The sequence below is a fragment of the Carcharodon carcharias genome, chromosome 4 (assembly GCF_017639515.1).
Source record: "Carcharodon carcharias isolate sCarCar2 chromosome 4, sCarCar2.pri, whole genome shotgun sequence".
NCBI lineage: Eukaryota > Metazoa > Chordata > Chondrichthyes > Lamniformes > Lamnidae > Carcharodon > Carcharodon carcharias.
The window spans coordinates 41,437,336-41,459,555 of record NC_054470.1 but is presented as its reverse complement, the minus strand read 5'-3'; the positions used below and the strand labels follow the sequence as shown (position 1 = coordinate 41,459,555).

General features: G+C 41.5%; 1 protein-coding gene across 3 annotated transcripts in view; it reads left to right on the top strand.

The window, feature by feature from the left end:
* LOC121277051 (guanine nucleotide-binding protein G(I)/G(S)/G(O) subunit gamma-7) overlaps positions 1-22,220 on the top strand; it is a 294,950-nt gene that overhangs the window by 76,134 nt on the left and 196,596 nt on the right. For 2 of the 3 annotated variants that reach the window (XM_041185971.1, XM_041185969.1), the window contains exon 2: positions 6,096-6,169. The gene's annotated coding sequence lies outside the window, so the exon portion shown is untranslated. Of the gene's footprint in view, positions 1-6,095; positions 6,170-17,273; positions 17,428-22,220 lie in introns of all 3 variants that reach the window. The other variant, XM_041185970.1, reaches the window with a different exon arrangement.

Here is a 22,220-nt window from a genome sequence, read left to right as displayed (position 1 = left end):
CTGATCGTACCCGCCCAATGAGCTAGAAATTCAGGCCGAAGTGCTGGAAATACTCAGCAGGTTGGCAGCACCTGTGGAGAGAGATAGATAGCATTTCAAATTGAATATGACTTCTTCAGAACTGAAGGAGAGCAGAAGTGTTATGAGTTATATGCCATTGAAGGAGGGGAGGGTGAAGAAGAACGAAGGGGATGGTCTGGGGTAGAGTAGAGGGTGGAAGAGATCACATGAGAAAGATGTTGGGGGTGATTGAGGAGTGGATGGTCCCTTTGGAATACTGACAGGGGAGTGGAGGGGAAGATGTGTTTGGCGGTGGCATCCTGCTGGAGGTGGTGGAAATACGAGCCCAGTGCAGGGAGCTCTCCCCATCACTGACATTTCCCTTGTAAATTTCAGAAGGCTCCATCCCCCTGAAATTAATAGGAACCTTATGTATCTGAATCCCTGCCATTTTCTGCTTTCTCTGCCAGTCTCTCACTGGAAGTACAATGAGTTTTTGACAGAATCCCTGCAGAATTTCCAGACTGATAATACAAAAACATTGGACTTCAAAAGCTCAGAATTCATGAATTGATCACATTTCAATGATTCTGGAATCTGTAATCGAAAGATGGGAGGAGCTTAAACCAATATTGGTGAGGCTATAGTCTATTCATTCTGAGCAAATCAAGGTAGATTAATGGATGACAGAGACCAGCCTAGTTAAGTAGAGATGAAAACAATAGCTGTATAAATACTAAAAAAAACGATTGGAGTTTCTTTTGTTCTTCCTTTCTATAAAAATGAAATTGGGTAAGAAAGAGAATATATAAATACAATTAACTGTGTAATGTTAACTATGTGAAATGAAAAATGATTTTATTCTAGCATGTAATAGTTAAAAATACAATGGATCAGAAATCCAGTTTCTTGTGTCCTTTACAGAAAAAAAACAGCCATATCAAATAGGATAGGCCAAAAGAAGATAAATTATAGCTTGTAATATTGCACTAAAAGAGCAATTGACAAGATGATATTGCTTCAAAAATGCAACTTTTTTTTTGCATTACTGTGTGTTTGAGTAAGGTGGTCTGGATTATTATTTGAACATTTGCTGTATAATACACATATGAAATTTAAAATAGATTCTGTGTTTACAAAGAAATTCACTTTGGATAATTAAGATTTTAGTTTTCCACTGGACACTGAAAAATGCACCTTTTAGGCAGAATTTTTATTTTTGTCATACTCATGGTCATGTGTTGTGTTACAATGCCACCTATTGGTATCATATTATATTGCACAACTCAAGCAAATTTTAAAAATTTGTTCATAGGATGTGGGCGTCGCTGGCTAGGCCAGTATTTATTGCCCATCCCTAATTGCCCTTGTTCACAGGGCATTTTTAAGAGTCAACCACATTGCTGTGGGTCAGGCCAGACCAGGTAAGGACTGCAGACTTCCTTCTCTGAAGGACATTAGTGAACCAGATAGGTTTTTATGGCAATTGGCAATGGTTTCCCGGTCATCATTAGACTTTTAAGTCCAGATATTTATTGAATTTCACCATCTGCCATGGTGGGATTCGAGCCTGGGTCCAGTAGAGCATTACCCTGGGCTTCTGGATTACCAGTCCAGTGACAATACCACTATGCCACCCCCTCCCCATAAATGTCACTGCTGACTTGATCCTTTTAGGTAGCATTGACTAATTATTAAGGTGCTTTGGGATGGCCTGAAGTCATGACAGGCACTATATAAATACAAATTATTTCTGTGGTCAATGGTGATTCCTCCCCATTATTTGGGGAACAATGAAGAATTCTCAGTAAAATACCCCTCTCCTGCCCAAGGGAAAATTATTAATGAAGAATCTTTTGCCATTTCCAAACCCACAACCACTACCATCTAGAAGGACAAGGGCAGCAGATAGATGGGAACACCACCACCTGGAAGTTCCCCTTCAAGCCACTCGCCATCCTGACTTGAAAATGTTGTTGGGTCAAAATCCTGGAATTCCCTTCCTAACAGCACTGTGGGTGTACCAACACCACATGGACTGCAGTGGTTCAAGAAGGCAGCTCACCACCACCTTCTCAAGGGCAGCTAGGAACGGGCAATAAATGCTGGCCCAGCCAGCGAAGCCCACATCCCATGAATGAATGTTTAAAAGAGAATTTACAGAGCCTTTAAGCACAGAAGTGTTTCCTACTTTCACTCCTGAAAGCTCTGGCTCTGATTTTTAGACAGTGCCCCCCAGTCCTAAACTCCCCAACTGGTAGAAGTAGTTTTTCTTTATGTAAACTATCTGTTCCCCTTAATATCTTAAACTTGATAACTCACCTTTTAACCTGCTAATACAACCTTAGTTTGTGTAATCTCTCCACATAATTTAATTCTTGGAGTTCAGGCATCATTCTAGAAAATGTATCCTAAGACCAGTCACTCCTTCCTAAAGTGTGGTGCCCAGAACTGCCCACAGTGCTTCAAAAAAGGTCCAACTAGGACTTCATATAGCTACAGCATGACTTCTACCCCCTTATACTGTAGTCCTCTATATATAAAGGCCAACATTTGTTTAGCCATTTTGATTATTTTCTGTACCTGTTCATAACATTTTAATGATCAATGTGCCTGGATCACCAAGTCTCTTTGGATCTCCAGTGTTTCTATCTTTTCACCATTTAGAAAGTACACTATTCTGTCTTTTTTAGCTACAAAGTGGACGACCTCACATTTGCCTACACAGAAATCGATTTGCCAGTTGTGACCATTCACTTAATCAACATCTCTTCCAATTACACTGCTTACAATGCTGCCTGTCTTTCTGTCACCATCAAACTTGGATATTTGGCTTACTATTCTATTATCTGAGTCTTTAAAAAACACAATGAACACTTGAGACCCCAACACAGATCCTCATGGAACACTAGTTACTGGTTTATAAGTCGACCTTCAAAGCCTCAAAAAATTCTTCCAAAATGGGGATCAAGTTAAACATGAACCAGCGGTGTTTGTATAGGGTGGTCGCTATTTTAAAATGTGAAAAATTCCGGAAATACAAATTAAATCAATGTGACATGTTTTATTGAACCAATTAATCCTGCAAGCATACCTTTAACCTTCATCAAAACATTTTAAAAACCATCAAGTTCATTCTGAGTCACCTTGACTCTGGCATCATTGTAAGGATCCCACTCTGGACCAGATTTGGTGCTTTCACTGGATGGACATCGGGTGTCCACAGAGTCCAATAGATCACAGCTCATTCTGCAGTATTGCACGCAGATCGCTGGCGGCCACCCTTGATAGCCTCAGTCTTCACTGGCACTGGTGCTCTGACATCTGGTGGCAGTTCAGATGAATCCAGAAAACTCTGGGCAGCAGTTGGGCCCGTCTTGGACTGGCCTTCTGCTGCAGGTCCACTTGGCACTCTTCTGTGGCTTGCCCAGAGGCTGGCCTTCTTGCTCCGGCTGCACTGGTGCTTCTGGTGCCTGATGCACCCTACCTCTGCATCACTCATCCTCCACACAGGGGTCCAGGATTGGGTAGATGAGCCCCATGGCTGTTAGTCTCTCCCTTTATCATATGCTGCCCTTGCAAGCAAGTTCCACTGAGTCCTTGGCCTTGTCTGTTTCCCTCGATCCTGTGGCCATGAGCCTCTCTCTGTAGGTCCTGCTGAGATTCCTAAACCACAGTCGGAAACTCCTCAGTTCCTCAGAGCCGACCCACTGGCTCTTGGCCTGCAGTCCTTAGAGCCTCTCAGCTAGAGGCCTCCTGTCTCAAAATGACAATGGCCTCCCTTTCTCCCAGCACACTGAAGTCAGCTCCAACATGGCTGATTGCCATACAAGACCCTGAGACTTCGCCTGGTTCCCACCATCCTTAAGCGGTTGGGAACCTGACGGCCTGTGATCCTCATACAGGCTCATTGAACTAAATTGCAATTGGTCGTTAATTAGCTGTACAACTACTAAAATTGACTTGCTGCCACTTTGACTTGGCAATGCTTGGAGGTTTCCAACTGCTGGTAGGATGCAGACCTGATGTCACACAGCCAGGGTTTCGCTCCAGCATATCCTGTTCTGATTCTGTGATAAAAGCAAAAAACTGCAGATGCTGGAAATCCAAAACAAAAATGAAAATAAAAATACCTGGAAAAACTCAGCAGGTCTGGCAGCATCTGCAGAGAGGAACACAGTTAACGTTTCAAGTCCGTATGACTCTTCAACAGGACTAAGTAAAAATAGAAGACAGGTGAAATATAAGCTGGTTTAAAGCGGGGGGTGGGTGGGACAAGTAGAGCTGGATAGAGGGCCAGTGATAGGTGGTAGCCAAAAGATGTCATAGACAAAAACAAAGAGGTGTTGAACGTGGTGATATTATCTAAGGAATGTGCTAATTAAGGGTCGAAAGCAGGACAAGCAAGGTACAGATAGCCCTAGTGGGGGTGGGGTGAAGTAATCGAAATAGGCTAAAAGGTAGAGATAAAACAATGGATGGAAATACATTTAAAATAATGGAAATAGGTGGGAAAAGAAAAATCTATATAAATTATTGGGAAAAAAAGGGGGGGATCGGAAAGGGGGTGGGGATGGAGGAGAGAGTTCATGATTAAAATTGTTGAAAATATTCAGTCTGGAAGGCTGTGAAGTGCCTAAGTGGAAGATGAGGTGCTGTTCCTGCAGTTTGTGTTGAGCTTCACTGGAGCAATGCAGCAGGCCAAGGACAGATATGTGGGCCTGAGAGCAAGGTGGAGTGTTGAAATGTGTCTGATTCTGTGACCTCCTCTGCCTTGCAGCCTACTGAAGTGGGCTGTGTTCAATTCCAGCCATAGAGTCACTACGACACAGAACGAGGCTATTTGGCCCATTTTTTTTATTCGTTCATGGGATGTGGGCATCACTGGCCAGGCCAGCATTTATTATCTGTCTCTAGTTGCCCTAGTTCAGAAGATATTTGAGAGTCAACCATATTGCTGTGGTTCTGGAGGCCAGACCAGGTAGACAGCAGATTTCCTTACCTAAAGGACATTAGTGAATCAGATGTGCTTTTACAACAATTGACAATGGTTTCATTAAACTTTTAATTTCAGAATTTTTTAAAATTCAAATTTCACCATCTGCCATGGCAGGATTCAACAAGGCCCCCAGAGCATTACCCTGGGTTTCTGGATTACTAGTCCAGCCATAATACCACTACACCATCATCTCCATTGAGTCCATGCCAGCTGTCTGATGAGCAATCCAGTCAGTCCCGTTACCCAGTCTATTCCCGTAGCCCTGCAAGATTATTTCCCTTAACTGCCCATCGATTTCTTTTTGAAATCTTTGATTACCCGAGCTTCCTTCGTGGGAAAGAGGAATTTTTTGCCCAGATGTCGTATAAGCAGTCTGATAATTAGCAACAGTGGAGGAGTTGAGAGAAGTGGTGGTGAGGTAAAGCTGGGTGTCATCAGCTTACATGTGAAAACTAACGCTGTACCTTTGGATGATGTCATTGATAGGCAGCTTTTAGATGAGAACTAGGAGGGGAGCCACAAGGTAAATGGTGTGGGAGTGGGAAGAGAAGCCACAGCAAGTGATTTTCTAGCAACGATTAGATTGATAGGACTGGAACCAAGCAAAAGGAGCCCCATCCAGTTGGATGCCACTGGAGAGGTGTTGGATGAGGATGGTGTGATTAACCCTGTCAAAAGCTGCAGACAGGGCGGGAAGCATGAGGAGGATATTTTTGTACACGCTCACATAGGATGTCATTTGTGACATAATCCGATATAATGCATTATAAAGACTTCCATAAGCCTAATATGAAATATGTTCAGTCTAATTATATATTGAAGTTATGCCATGAAAACAGGCCATTCAGCCCAATTGGTCTATGCCAATATTTATGGTTCAATCAAGCTTTGTCCCATCTCTCATCATCTCAGTCTATCAGCATATCATTCTGTTACTTGCTTGCACACTATATACAGATCGTATATAATTATAGCAACATCTACCCACAAAATATTTATCCTTCATAGCTATATTAACCTGTTATATTGCTGGACAGTATTTTCTACATCAGAATGCAGTTTTTAATCTACTTAATTTTCTTTTCTTTTCATTTAGGTTTTTTTGATTGAGAAGGATCAACCTATCTTCAGACTTCTATCAAGCATTCCTCTGCAACTGCTCATCAGCAGGTACGCAAAAGCAGTTAAGACTGATATGCCCTGCCATACTTCCCTCCCTCCTTGTAAGAGAGTAGTTGATGCCTGTTAGGAAAGAGAGCTAGTTTAACTAAGTTATATTGGTATTTGTAGGTGTTAGGAATGAGTCTTAGCTTTAAAGTTTAATATGTATTTGTATTTCTGTATCTGTGTGGTAAGAAAGGTCAAATTGAGTTTTAGTTTAACTTTAAAAGGTGCCTGCATTTCTAATAAGAGCTTTGCGACTCTAAACTAAGTTAAACAAACAAGAGTAGAGAAACTGGACCGTAGCCTAGCAACAGGGGTCCAGAGAGGCAGGATCCTCCCATAGACACACACATAAGAAACTAGAAACAGCAGTTTGATTTGGAAGCTGCTGGAGTTCAGTTGGTTTTGAAGATAGCTGCCAGGAGAGAATGGAAAAAGGGACAGAAAGCAAGCCGCAAGCTAAAGTTTTCGAATCCAGGGGAGAGGAACATCGGAAGGAGAGTTCGAAACTCTGGAGGTGAAGCCTTGCAGAAGGCATCGGTTTGGGAGAAGATTGCAAAGTGAGTTCTTGGAGAGCGGAGATTGAAAACCCTTGTGTGAAAGATGGAGTTTAGTGAGACCGGTTGGCTCACGGTGTGACAAGTGTCTGTGGTGGGTTGGTGGTGGTGGGGGAAGGTTGAGGAGAGATCCACAGCACCTGGTTGAGATGGCATCTGTTACTTGGTTTCAGAGTGTGCTGTGTCTGACCACAGGGTGCCTGTTGATTTACATGGACTGTGTACTTATTGTGAACATTAGAGTATGTGATAGTTTATGTAACTTGTGTTATCTTTGCAAACCTGCATATATCTGTAAAGGTATAGTTGTGGGTGAACGAATTGTTGTAACATAGTTTATTTCTTGTTGAATAAATGTTTTATTCTTTTGATAAAATTTCATCAGCTGACTCCTGTGACTCTGTTCAGTAGCTACTCTCCACATATCTAAGCAAACAATTTAAAGTTAGGACTTATCAAGCTGAGTTCCACTCTGGGATCAGGCTTGTCCAGTGGTAACCTCAGCTGGGGATCAAAAATATGTCCAATTAGTATCTCTCTCCATCAGTACAGCTAAGATTGACGAAGAGTCATGGGGAATCTCAGGTATTTATATAGGAACTACAACAAAGGTTAACAAGACTTAAACTGTGTTGTGCATTCCTCTAAGCATCCCATCATGATATTTCACACAGCCAGAAATCAAGATAAATTTGCAAATGATCCTAAACAAAAATCAACAATTGTCCTGCTCAAATTAGCAAAGCAGTTCCATACCTTTATTTGCTTTCCTGTTGAAACCTCCACTCAATGGCCAACAACAACAGCATTTGGCTAAACTTCTGCTGCTGATACTCAGCTCTGGAAACATCTCCAAATATAATTAGACTGTACATAGATCATACATTGAATCTTAGCATAGACGGAGGCCCAATGTGTTGGGACTAGCTCTTTGAAAGAGCCATCCAGTTAGTCTCATGTCATTGCTCTTTCCCCACAGCCCTGCAATTTTTTTCTCTTCGAGTATGCATCCAATTTTCTTTGGAAATTATTATTGAATCTACTTTAACCAACCTTTCAGGCAGTGTTTTCCAGATCATAACAACTCACTGCGCAAAAAAAAATCTCTTTATCTGCCCTCATGTTCTTCGGCCAGTCAACTTAAATCTTTGTTAGAGTAAATAAGGATACATTGTTTCCAGTGGCAGGAGTGTTGGCAACCAGAGGACAAAGTCCTTCATAATTTTGAATGCCTCTGACAAATATCCCCTTAACCTTTCCTGCTCTAAGGAGAACAACCTCAGCCTATATGAATAATAACCAGTTTCTAAAATCATTTAAAATTTATCTTTAACCAAAAAACAAAAGGAAACATGGCCTCTTTAAATGTAAGCTTTACCCCTGGAAAGAACACATAGTTCCAGGTGGGAAGGTTGGGGTGGTTGCTATGTTGGAGGACTAATTCTGTAAGATATCAGTCTGTTTGCAAGACTGAAAAGATCTGCCAATGTGACTTCTGTTGGATGCTTGAAGAACTTGCCCAGATACAAGTGGACATGCTGGAATGAGGTAGTAGTGACAGAATTATGTCACTTGGTAATGCAGATATTATATACAGCAATATTTAACTTCTAACTTGACTAAGGGAGATGAAATTGTGAAGCAAATTTAGAATGGATTCAAGCACAATTAATTGATAGCTCTACATCGGTCCATTTTGCCATTGATTGTTCCTTAGAACAAAAGTGTTTTCTTCAAAACTACCTGACCTTCAACCTGCTGCTGGCATCAGTTTCCTTTCATGGTCATCTCTCAGCCAGCCAGGCATTCATAATGAAGCCATCTGAAAAAATAATTGTCTGCTTCTGTTGCTACAGTTTCCAGATGGCCTCATTATGAATGCCTGGCTGAGCTCCAAGAATGATGAGCTTATTTAACTTAGCAGGCAATGTTTACACAGATTGAAGGGGAGCACAAACTTTGATTGACATCTCTATTACCTTGTAATAAGCTTATCTTTCTTTGATGTGTTTTTTTCAATGTCTGTGTGTTTATTTGTGCAAGATTAAAAATTTGAAGTGGATAAAAGCTTTATGAAGTTGATACTTTGAACAGCTGTGATTGATTTTCAGAAGTTAAGAGAGACAATATATTTCGAACATACAAAATAGGAGCTGAAATAGGCCATTCGGCCCTCGAGCCTGCTCTGCCATTCAATAGGATCATGGCTGATTTGTGTTTCGAACTCCACATTCCCATCTAGCCCGATAATCTTCGATTCCCTTGCCTAACAAGAATCTATCTACCTCTGCCTTAAAAATATTCAATAACCCCATCTCCACTGCCTTCGGAGGCAGAGAATTCCAAAGTTGCACAACCCTCTGAGAGAAATGATTTCTCCTCATCTCTGTCCTAAAAGGGTAACCCCTAATTTTAATACAGTGCCCCTTAGTTCTGGACTCACCCACAACAGGAAACATCCTTTCCATATCCGCCTTGTCAATACCATTCAGGATCTTATATACTTCAATTAAGTCACCCTTCACTCTTCCAAATTCCAGTGGAAACAAGCCCAGTTTGTCTAAACTTTCCTCATAAGATAACCCACTCATTGCAGGTATCAATCTAGTAAACCTCCTCTGAACTACTACAATTCATTTACATCCTTCCTTAAAAAAGGAGACCAAAACTGCACATGATATCCAACCAATGACCTGCATAACTGAAGCATAACATCCTTTCTTTTATGTTCAACTCCTCTCATAATAAAGGATAGCATTCCATTAACCTTCTTATTACATGCTGTACCTGCATACTTACTTTTTGTGAGTCATGCACTAGAACACCTAGATCCCTCTGCACCTTGGAATTTTGCAGCCATTCTCCATTTAAGTAAAATTCTGCTTTTTTATTTTTCCTGCCAAAGTGAACAACTTTGCATTTTCCTACATTATACTCCATCTGCCAGATTTTTGCCCACTCACTCAATCTATCTATATCCGTCTGCAACCTCCTTATGTCTTCTTCACAACATACTTTCCCACCTATCTTTGTGTCATCTAAAAATTTAGCTACCATGCCTTCAATCCCCTCATCTAAGTCATTGATATAAATTGTAAAAAGTTGAGGCCACAGCACAGACCCATGCAGGATTCCATTCGTCACAACCTGCAAATCAGAAAGGACCCATTTAAGCATATTCTCTGTTTTCTGCCAGCCAGCCAATCTTTTATCCATGCTAATAATACGTTACCCTCTACACCACTTTTATTTTCCGCAATAACCTTTGATGTGGCACCTTATCGAATGCCTTCTGGAAATCCAAGTACAGCACATCTACAGGCTCTCCTTTATCCACAGCGCATGTCACTCCCTCAAAGAACTCCAATAAATTGTTAAACATGATTTCCCATTCACAAAACCATGCTGACTCATCCCAATTACCTTGAGTTTCTTTAAGCACCGAGCTATAACCTCCTTAATGATCGCTTCTACTACCTTGCCCATGACAGACGTCAAGCTAATTGGCCCATAGTTTCCTATTTTCTGCCTTCCTCCCTTCTTGAATAGAAGGGTTATATTTGCTTCTTTCCAGGCTGATGGAACCTTTCAAGAATCTAGCGAATTTTGGAAAATTAACACCAACACATCTACTACCTCATTAACCAACTCTTTTAAGACCCTAGGGTGAAGTCCATCAGGACCCGGAGACATGTCAGCCGCAGCTCCATCAGTTTGTTCAGAACCCCTTCCCTAGTGATTGTAATTTCACCAAGTTCCTCCCTCCCTTCCACCTTCTGATTTACAGCTATTACTGGAATATTTTTATATCCTCTATAGGGATACAGAAGCAAAATATTTGTTCATTTCATCTGCCATTTCCTTCTTACCTACTATTAACTCCCCACTGTCACACTTTAGAGGACCAACGCTCACTTTATTTACTCTTTTCCTTTGTAAATACCTGTAGAAACTCGTGTTATCCATTTTTACATTTCTAGTTAGCTTCCTCTCATACTTTAATTTCTTTCTCCTGATTAACCTTTTATTAATTCTCTGCTGTTCTTTATATTCTGACCTATCATCTGACCTGCCACTCATCTTTGGGTAGTTATATGCATTTTCTGAAGTTTGATGTTTTCCTTAACTTCTTACTTAACCATGGATGGTGGGTCCTCCCCTTCAAACTTTTCTCTATAGTGGAAATATACTTATTCTGAGTATTCTGAAATATCCCCTTAAATGTCTGCCACTGCTTTTCTATTGATCTATCCCCTAGCCTAGTATCCTAGTTCATTTCAGCCAGCTCAGCTTTCATGCCCACATAGTTGCCCTTATTTAAGTTCAAAATACTAGTCTTAGACCCATTCTTCTCCCTTTCAAAATGAACGTAAAATTCAATCATATTGTGGTAGCTGCTACATAGGAGCCTTCACACTGAGGTCATTAATTAATCCTGTCACAATACACAATACTAATATAACTTGCTATCTGGTTGGTTCCAGAACATGCTGCTCTAAAAAGCTACCTTGAAAGCATTCTATGAACTCCTCATCCAGGATACCACTGCCAATCTGATTTTTCCAGTTTATATGTAGATTAAAATCACCCATGATTATTGCCATCCCTTTATCACAAGCACCCAATATTTCCTCTTGTATACTTTGCCCTACATTGTTGTTACTGTTAGGGGGCCTCTACACCACTCCCACTAGTGACTTCTTTCCGCTACTATTCCTCGGCTCCATCCAAACCGATTCTACATCCAGATCTGCACCAAGGCCACCAATGCCATCCTTGATCAATAGTGCTACCCCCTCCACCTTTACCTAGCTTCCTATTCTTCTTGAATATCATATACTCTTCAATAGTCAGGAGCCAATCCTTGTCATCTTGCAGTCACATTTCCATAAAGGCTACCAGCTTATGTTTATTTACTTCAATGTGTGCTAGCAATTCATTTACTTTGTTATGAATGCTACGCGCACTCAGATACAGAGTCTTTAGTTTTGTCTTTTTGTTATCTTTGTAACATCTAGTCTTGACTATTGGTGCATTCTTAGGTTTTATTTGTCTGTCCCTTCTTGCTATTCCACGACCCTGATTTCCCATATTGCTATTATGGTCTCCTGCCCAGAATCTACCCCTTGATTTGCCACATCGACCCAAGCTCAATCCCTCACCCACTTTCGTTAGTTTAAAGCCCTCTGTGCTCTGCTAGTTTTGCAATTCACAAGAACATATGTCCCAGCATGGTCCAGGTGTAGACAATCCCAACAGTACAGCTCTCACTTTCCTTAGTACTGATGCCAGTGTCCCACGAACCAGAACCCACTTCTCCTACACTAGTTTTTGAGCTACACATTCATCTCACTAATTTTATTTGTCCTGTGCTAATATGCACGTGGCTTAGATAATAATCCAGAGATTATTACCTTTGAGGTTCCGTTTTTTAATTTGGTACCTAGCTTCTCATACTGACTATGCAGAACCTCCTTTCTTGTCCTGCCTATGCCGTTGGTACCGACATAGACCACGATGACTGGGTCCTCCCCCTCCCACTGCAAGTTCTTTTCCAGCCCTGAGCAGATGTCCTGAACAATGGTCTTTTGAATGGCATTTATTTTGGTTGCCAACTCAGTACTTGGGTTCTCTCGTGGTTCATGATTCTGAGAGGCCGTGAACCATATTGGAATGGGCCTGACTCCATCAAAATTGCGAGGGGAAGTTGAAATGCCCACCCCTGCAATGGAGTGGCAAGGTCAGAAGTACTCCGTGCTGGCTGGCTACCTTATTACACACCTGGTGAAAATTCCCGGGAATGGGGATTGTAATCACAGAATCAGGTCCTGCCTGTCATTTTTAAAGGAATATCCGGGCCTTCGTTTTCAGCAACTATCAAAAATTACTAGCTCTGAATCAGCACTTATGAAATTAAGACCTACACCCAAGATTGGCCTGAACATTGTACAAATTTAGATCCTAGCTAATATAAAACAGTAGTAAGACCTGTGACCCTAATTTTTGTCATTCTCCTTTATTGCCTTTCATATTCCCCTAATCTGTTTCCAAATTCTTTAGCATCTGCGTATGTGCCTCCACTTCTGTGAAATACCTGAATGCTTCAGGTGTCCACATAATGATGTTATGGGTTGGAGATTTTGTTAATGCATTAATGTGAAAACTATGTGTAACATTTAACTTTGGAATTGACTTCCAGTGGTCTCACATTGATTGCTGGAGCTGATTACCATTAAACTGGTCATATAGATATGTAACTTCAGGTAAATACAGATAGTCTTTCTAATTGATTCACTCTGTTTTCCAATATGCTGTGACTGTGCCAAACATAGATATGCTGTTTGAAGGATTGAATTTTGTGCCGTCCACTTATTTTTGATTGCATCCCATGCCATGTGCCGTTCAGCAGCTAAGGGAGCAAATGGAAAACCACTTTCAAGCATCCATGTTGAAACTGTGCCCTTGGGGATACCCAAGGCCAATGGGGACTTGTCCACAAATGTTTTGATTTCCCCTAATTCTCTGGAAAAACATTTGACCACATTGCTTTGCTGGTCCTTTACAACACCTATTATGTACCTTAGTGATTCTAGGTTATAACTGCTGCTGCTATTCGCTCATCAAATGTACTAATCCAAAACCATTAGGAATAAAAGGCTGGCTATATTAGCTTGAATACTCGACAACTGCTTCCCTTCTCTGTTGAAACCTAGAACAGGAAGAGGTGCCTACCACAGTGCGCATTCATGGTAACAGTAGCAATTTATTGATCAGTCCATATCCTCTTTCAACAGAAAATATCCAATGTGCTGGATATTAGTTATATGTAGAGCTAGTTTGATAATTATGAGATAATGACTGCTGACCAGTTGTTAATGTGATGATCTTCTACTGCAACAAGGCATCAGCTTTGGGCCGTTACAGGCTGTGCCACTGAGAACGAATCGTGTTCCTACAGGAAGCACCAGTTGGAAGGCAGGAAGTAAGTTGTTCCAGACCCTTTTGATTATAAGCAGCAGCCCAGGAAGAAACATACTGTCAAGCTGTCTCCTCTAATTTCCCATTTCTGAACTTTTTCTAAAAAAAATTGTAATTTTTTGTGGTCATCAGGATTCTGAGTAATAATAATAACAATTTATATATAGCACCTTTACCATAATAAAATGTCCCAAGATGCTTCACAGGAGCAATATAAAACAAAATATGGCACCAAGCTACATCAGGAGATATCAGATCAGATGACCAAAAGCTTAGGTAACGATGTAGATTTTAAGAAAAGTCTTAAAGCAGGAATGCGAGGTAGACAGATGTAGGGAGGGTATTCCAGAAGTTGGGGCTTGGGCAACAGGAGGCATGACCACCAGAGGTGGAAAGATAAAAATCAGGAAGCCTCAAGAGGCCAGGCTAGAGGAGCGCAGATGTCTCAGAGGGTTCTGGGGCTGGAGGAGGTATACAGAGGGTAAGGTTATGGAGGGATTTGAAAACATGATGAGAATTTTAAAATCAAGACACTGCTTGACCAAGAATCAAAATAGATCAGCGAGCACAGGGGTTGTAAGCGAACGAGACGTTGCAAGTTTAGACACATGCAGCAGAGTTTTGGATGACTTCAGGTGTACAGGGGGTAGAACATGGGAGAGCAGCCAGGAGTGCTGTGGAAGAGCCAGTTCTAGAGCTAATGAAGGCAGGAATGAGGGGACAATAATGGAACACTGAAGTTTTTTGTCACTTCTTAACAATTAAGAATACACTGACAGCTAGATGCTTCTGAACTCCAACTTCCTGTGTGAAAAATAGAAAGTTCCTTTATTCCTTATTCTCCACCAGGGGGCACTACATCCAGGACTTAGCACACCTTATCATCAGGTTTTATATAACAATTCTTTTTAACTGAAATGACTTTTTACAAAAGAAACATAAACATTAAACACAAACATCATATCTCCTCCCCCTTTAGCCAGGAACAAATCAGTCAGGCAGTTTGCCGGTTCGCTTTGGTCTAGAGAGGAGTGTTGGCTTAGGTATCTCAGTTTGTTTGCTTAGAAATGGAAGGGTCAGCCGTTCCACTTGTTTCTGTTCAGGTTCAACAGTTGCAGTTGAATCAAGTCAGGTTTCACCCACTGGAGCAGATGTTCCCAGAAATCTTCCACTATGACCGGAGATCCCTGGAAATTTGGTTCCTTGGACTTGGCTTTTCTAATCTGGTCAGTATGTCTCTTCCAGATCCCACAGGACGATTCCACATCATAGGTCAGTGGTCTTCGATGTTTGGTGATTCTTCCCAGTAGCCACTGTTCCACTGTAATTTCAGACCCAAACAGCCTGATCCAGATTAAACTCACGAGATGGTTTACTTGTGTTATGTGACTTTTTCTGATTGTTGCCTTGATCCAGTCATTCTTTTCAAATCCGGACATAGCAAATCCACTCTGGTATGCAGTCGTCTTCCAAATATCAGTTCAGCAGGAGAAATGCCTGTTGTTGAATGTGGAGTGTTATGATACATCATCAAAAAGTTCTTCAGCTTCAACTTCCAATCTGTTTGTGTCCTCCCCTTCAATATGGCTATTTTGAATGGCTGGACAAAGCGCTCCGGTTCACTGTTTGAGGATGGGTGATGAGGCGAGGGGAGAATCTGCTATTTGATCTCTATATTGAGCTCGAATGGACATTTTCCAAGTATATTCACAGGCCCACCAATGTAGATGCTGAGCTGGAGGAAGCTTTTCTCCAATGGGCATTTCTTGAAAATTTTCTCCCATGTCTTCTCTGAAGCAATAGAAGCAGATGCTCCATTGTCAGCCTCCATTTCAACCATTTTACCATTTAAGGCAATGCCAACTTTTAGTCCTTCTTCTAGTTTCAGATCAGACTGAATATAATACAATTGCTCTTCCTCATTGTCGCTGTTAGCTTCATTTTCTGCCTCGTCTGGACTCACATTACTTTTGTATTTTGTTTCCAAGTAGAGCATCTTTTTAAAATGCCTGTTTATTTTCAAGCGTGACTTGTCTGTGTGCTCTTCATGATGCTCTTTCCTTGGCAGTACCGCTTTACTGTGATCAGCCTTTGATCCACTTGCATGCTGTGTGTGTTCCTTTTTTCCACAGTAGCAACAATCAGCGGTTTTCCACTTACAGGCGTTATGCCGTATTCTATTACAGCGGTAACATGTTTGAAAGTGAGTATACCCTGACTTTACTATTTTAACTTCGGCATTGTTAGAATGCGCTTTCAAATCTCCAGCTTGTTTCTCTGCCATTTCTGTGCTTTGTGCAATCTCGACCGCTTTCCTCAGTGTCAGCTCTTGCTCTGCTATCTATCTACGCTGAATTCTTTCATTTCTTAATCCACAAACCAAGCAATCACACAACGCTTCTTCCAGGTAACCTTTAAAGTCACAATTTCCGCTAATATTCTCAACTCAGCCAGGAACTGGTAAACTGACCTACTCTCAAGCTGTTCGCTTCAGTGAAACTTGAATCTCTTGGCAATAATTGCTGGTCTGGGATCGATTCAAAACAAGCTTTTTAAGACTTTTATCTACTGGTTTGTCAGGAGCAATGGGATTTCTCAGTAAAGTGAAAGTTTTCATTCCAAGACTGTAAGAAACTCTGAGGCCTGTTTTTCCTCTTCAATGTCATTTGCAATGAAAAACTGTTCCATTTGCTCAACATAAACTACAAAGTCCGTAGTAGCTGGATTAAAAGCCTCTAAAGTCCCTAATAATGATGATCCCATCCTCGTCACCATTTGAAGTTTTTGTCACTTCTTAACAATTAGGCATACACACACAGCTATCTGCTTCTGAACTCTGTGTGAAAAACAGAAGATTCCTTTATTCCTTATTTTCCACCAGAGGGTAATACATCCGGGACTTAGCACACCTTACTGTCAAATTTTATATCACAATTCTTTTGAACTAAAATATCCTTTCACAAAAAAAGAATAAACATTAAATTCTTGAAAGAGCCGGCTCTCCCTGCCTGCTCTTTCAAGTCAAGCATAGTAAGAATTGAAGCAGTGTAAAAGCCTTTGGGCTCTATCCGGATGTTGTACTCAAACTCCACCTTGGTGCATCACTGTAACATTTTACTGTAATTAGTCTTTTATGTAGTTTTTTATCATGTGACTGCTTTTGTGCTCGATTATGAGCATCTTTATGTTGTAGACTCATGCCTATAATAAAACTGGACTGTATTTGTGCTGATTTGATTTAGGATTTGTAGCTGACAAGGCGGCACCTGCAGGACTAGAATTTAGAGCAGATTTTTGTGATGAGAGGACTGTGTATAACCACTCTACCACTAGTTGACTACATTTTTGTTTCTCTTTCCTGCAAATGCCTTCCAGCATCTGATCAAAAAATGTGTATTCCTAATGAAAGTGCATTTTAAATCATGAGCAGTCTTAGCTTCCAGTGTGTAGCCTCAACTTTAATCCTATATCCCTTCTTTCGCCCCATTTCTGTACATGCAGGGAAAGCCTTACTGATAGACAGTGTCTGTGAAAATTTCTCTTCTTGATGCCAATCTTCAATTTCTGCTCCTTAGCTGACTAATCCATCTCTACTTCAGTTGGTGCATGTGAAATCAATGCCACTACTTCTACCAAGCATCAGGATAAGTGTGTCACTGATATTCCCAGCATGAATGCCTTTGCAACCTTAATAGAATTTGTGTGAGAGATACAGTGAAGAATGTCAAGGTTAGTATCAGTAATTCTTTATATTCATATGCTGTTCATTATGGTGATGTATTTGTCTTAAAACACCTGCGACCAGTGATCCAAGCGTACAAGAGAAGTGTGCTTTAACCTTTCTCCTGGCAAATCATACCTTTTCATAGAATCAAAGAATGGTTGCAGCAGAGAAGAGGCTGTTCAACCCATTATTTCCATCTCCGCTCCTGCAGAAGCAACTCTGCTCGTTCCACCTCCTGTCTTTCCCTCTGGCCTGCACATTTTTTCTCTTTAGGCATTTGTCCAATTCCCTTTTCAAAGCCCTGATTCAAAGTGCCTCCACCATATTCTCAGGCAGTGCATTCCAGATCGTAACCACCTGCTGTATAAAAAAGAGTTTTTCCTCATGTCGCTGTTCGTTTTTTTGCCAACCACCTTAAACCTGTGCCCTCTGGTTCTCAACACTTCTGCCAGTGGGAGCAGTTGCTCTTTATACTCCTCAAGATTTTGAACACTTCTATCAAATCTCCTCTCCTTTCTCTAAAAAGAAACCCATCAACTTAAATAAAGTCCCCCATTTCTGAAAGCATTCTCGTAAATCATTTTTGCACCCTCTCTTAAGCCTTTACTTCCTTCCTAAATTGCAGTGTCCAGAATTGGACACAATAATCCAAGTGAGGCCAAACCATTTTTTTTATAGGGGATCTTCATAACTTCCTTACTCTTGAACTCTATGCCTCTATGAAGACCAGGATCTTATGTGCCTTTGTATCCACATTCTCAACCTGCCTTGTCTCCTTCAGTGATTTGTGCACACATAGCCCCGAGTCTCTCCATTCCTGCACCCATTTTATTCCCTCTCCTTGTTCTTCCTACCAAAATGTACCATTTTACACTTCTCCAAACATTCCACCAGCTTATGCCCTCTTGAAACTTACCTCTTGAAGTCTATCACTATCCTACAGTAGATTATCTTGGGCCGAATGCTTGTAAGATTTGAGTGAATAAACACTTCTACATGAAGGCTGGGGGTATAAAGGGCATTCCATGACCTCACTGACATTTATGATATTGTTAGAAAGTAAGAGTGTGGGGAGCATTTAATTGGAAATACCATGAATGCTTTGTGCACTGTATTAATGTAATGTTAAGCTTTTTTACTTGCACTGCTTTCATGTGCAGAGTGTTATGGAGGAGGTTTTAATAACCTTCTCCCATTGTTTCTGGTCTGCTCTTCTTGGGTTCTTCCAGCACTCATGACAAAGAGGAACCCTCCCACCTCTCCCTCTCTCTCTTGAGAAGTATCTTGATGCTCAACAGAGAACTAGGCCATTCTGTGGTCCTAAATATATATTTTTTACTATCGGCTTACCTGTTTATAACATTTCTACAATCACTGTGCTTATCCCTTTAAAATGCTGCAGAGTTTTAAATCCATTATATGCAACACACAACTTGCCACCTGCAGTGGCTGGACTCTTGATCTTGAACACTGGTTCCTGTGTCTGGAATTCACTGTTGTATTATAATTGGGATGACTCCAGAACTTCACAAAAGCCCAGCTTTTCACTCTGAGGTCAGGGGCGCAGAGACAGAAGAGAATTTCCAGCTTCATGAACCCAACCTTTAAAAATGGCTGGCCGGATGTTGGATTTTCGGCCCCCGGGAGTGGGCTAGAATAGAAGCCAGGGCAGGTAACCCAGGAAGAAATGAGGAGGCTGCTGAGCGCAGAGGCGGGTTGGGCGGATAGCCTGCCTTGGGGTTCCGACACTGTGTCCAAAATTATAGATTAAAACATCCCTGCAGCCCTCACCCCTCAAACCCATACACTTCCCATGCCCCATCCATGCAAATCCATGTCGCCTCATGCCCTGTACCCATCCCCATGACCCTTTATAGCCCCTGTGCCAACTTAGTACAAATTCATGCCAACCCATGCCCCACCCACTGCCCTTTTCCCTTAGACCTACCATGCTAACTAACTTAGTATCCACCATGGGCAGATCTCAGGACCCATGCAGAGGTGAGGTAAAATAAAGTTCTATAAAATAAACTTCTTTTCGTCTATTCACTATACTGCAAAAAACATTCATAAAAACCCATTTATTATATTTGCATTGCTTCAACTAAATAAAGCCTTATGACAACAAATATTTCATTCAGGTGCACAATTCCTTATAACACCAATCATTGGAATTTATAGTCCCACATCTAAGAGTTGAAAATCCCTTGTAGCTGTCAATCAAACTGTGAAATGGCAGGCACCCTACTGTGATAATGCATGGTTATGAAATCAGTCATGCAGCACTAATCCAGTAATGGAAGCCATCAGGCTTATGTCAGCAGACAGAGTGAAATAACAAGTAATCATTTTTTTAAGGCCCCAGACATTTTATCAAAGATTTAAAGGGCTGGACTTTTAAATGTTTTGACAACTTGACAGGTGCTTCTGACAGTTTTGACAGTTGGTTTTGACAGGTCTGTTGACAGTTTCAATAAATTTGATAGTAATGAGTTTATGCATTTTTTACATACATTTTATGCCTACTTTTAACACTTCCAAAGGGCACCTGACTTACCTCAGAGGGCACATGATCTCCCCAAAGGTGTCCCGAGAGCATATCCAAAGGGACACCTTACCTCTCGGGGGATCAAAGATTACGGGGAGAAGGCGGGAGAATGGGGTTGAAAAACTTATCAGCCATGATTGAATGGCAAGCAGACTCAATGGGCCGAATGGCCTAATTTCTGCTCCTATGTCTTATGGTCTCTCCAAAGGGGTACCCTGGCTATCCAGATGACTTCACCAAGTTCAAACCTGCTCTTATCTGGTCTAATAACCCATTTAGGTTTTCACATTCCTGACCTACCAAAATCCCACTTCATTGGAGGCGGGTGACGATTTGGCCAGCTGCCTCCTTAAAACATGCATGGGCAAAATGCACCCTGCCCTCAGTACTACCCCTGCAAAAATTAGAAGTGCCATGTTCGAGAGCAGGAGTTCCAATTTTTGGGCATTTCTGCTATTTTCACCATGACAGAGAGCCTCCCGATCATGGTGAAAACCTGGGCCATAGCCTTAGTACACTGCAGGTAGAGGTGATTCGTGCACAGTCCAACTTTAAATTTAGTATATGTGTTGCCAGAAAAATCTGTGCTAGTGCTTGTCAATTCTGCAGTTTAATCAATTCATTAACCTCTGCAAATACACATTCAAAACAGAATAAACTACTCGAGTGAAACTTGAATGATTTTACCAGTGCCATCGCAATCCAGATAGCTTGCCTTGGAATACACTGCAAATTATGTTTATTTTGAATGCAACTTAATATATGAAACAGAAAAAATAGACCAGCTGGTCTATTGAGTCTGTTCCATTCAGCTGTGCTGCAACAAGGCAATATCATCCCAAATGCTCGCCCACCTACCAGCAGGAATGTGAAACCTCCTGGGAGAGGCAAAATTAAATTTTAAAAAACCCTAGACCAATTCAAGGCAAAAATAATTCCAGATAATCTTCTCTGAGAGATCCAAGAGGAAATCAAAAATGAGTTCCAATGACCAACATTAAACATTGCTGTTTATAGATTTCTGTCATGGTTAACAGAAACAGATCACTGGCTGCTACCATCAACTGGTGTGAGCTAGAAAGAAGTAGTTTGGTACTACAGGATTTGAATCACAGTCAAACTACCATTTACTTCACTGTATGTTGACAGAAATAGAACAGCTATAAGGCTTTTTTTTTCCATTTGGTGCAAGACAGATTGAAATGATGACTGTTAACGTCTGTCCTTTACAGCTCCTTGAGAGTTGTTGATGCTTAAACTAAGTCTGAGTATTTATTCTTTTGTGGAGCTACGATCTCAATACCCTACACCAGTGAGAGAGGAGGACCCCAAGCCAGGCAGTCAGCAGCACCTCGAGGAGAGTGCGAGAGGAGGACCCTGGGACTGGCAGTCAGAAGCACCTAGAGGAGAGTGTGAGAGGAGGACCCCAAGCCAGGCAGTCAGCAGCACCTAGAGGAGAGTGCACAAGGAAGACCTGTTTCTACCTGTCAGAGCCCAAATGTGACGTCAGAGGAAAACTGATAGGTGATTAGTGAGTATCTCTTCCACGTCTCTTTTGATTGGCCAAGTGGTTTAAACCAGGAGACGTTATTACAGCTGAAGAACACATTTAAGAAATTCACTTCTAAAATATGTAACATCCAAATTAATTAATTAAATAGAATAGAGATGGCTGGATAGGCGATGTGTTGCAGCTATAATATGTGGGAGCTGTTGGACGTCAGTGCGCTCCAAGGTGACCACATCTGCAGCAAGTGTTGACTGCTTGAGGAAAGTCGGCTCAGAGTTGTTGAGTTGGAGTCTGAGCAGCGGACACTGCAACACATCAGGGAGGGGTAGAGTTACCTGGACACTATGTTTCAGGAGACAGCCACACCCCTTAGATTAATTACATCAAATTTGGACCATGGACAGGGACAGGAGGGTGTGACTGCAAGTGAGGCAGGTATGGGGATCCAGAATTTAGCTCTGGTGGAGCCTCAGCTCGTGCTCTGTCCAATAGTTATGAGGCTATTGCTCCCGGTGTGAGCTAGGGCACAGACTGCAGGGAGGATGAGTGAACTGACCACAGCACTGTGGTACAGAGCACCATTCAAGTGGGGGGAGAAAAGAGTAATGTGGTAGTAATAGGCGATAGTGCAGTTAGGGGAATAGATACTGTTCTGTGCAGCAAAGACAGAGAGTCTCGAAGGCTGTGCTACCTACCTAGTGCCAAGGTTAAGGACATCTCTTCGGGGTGGAGAGGAACTT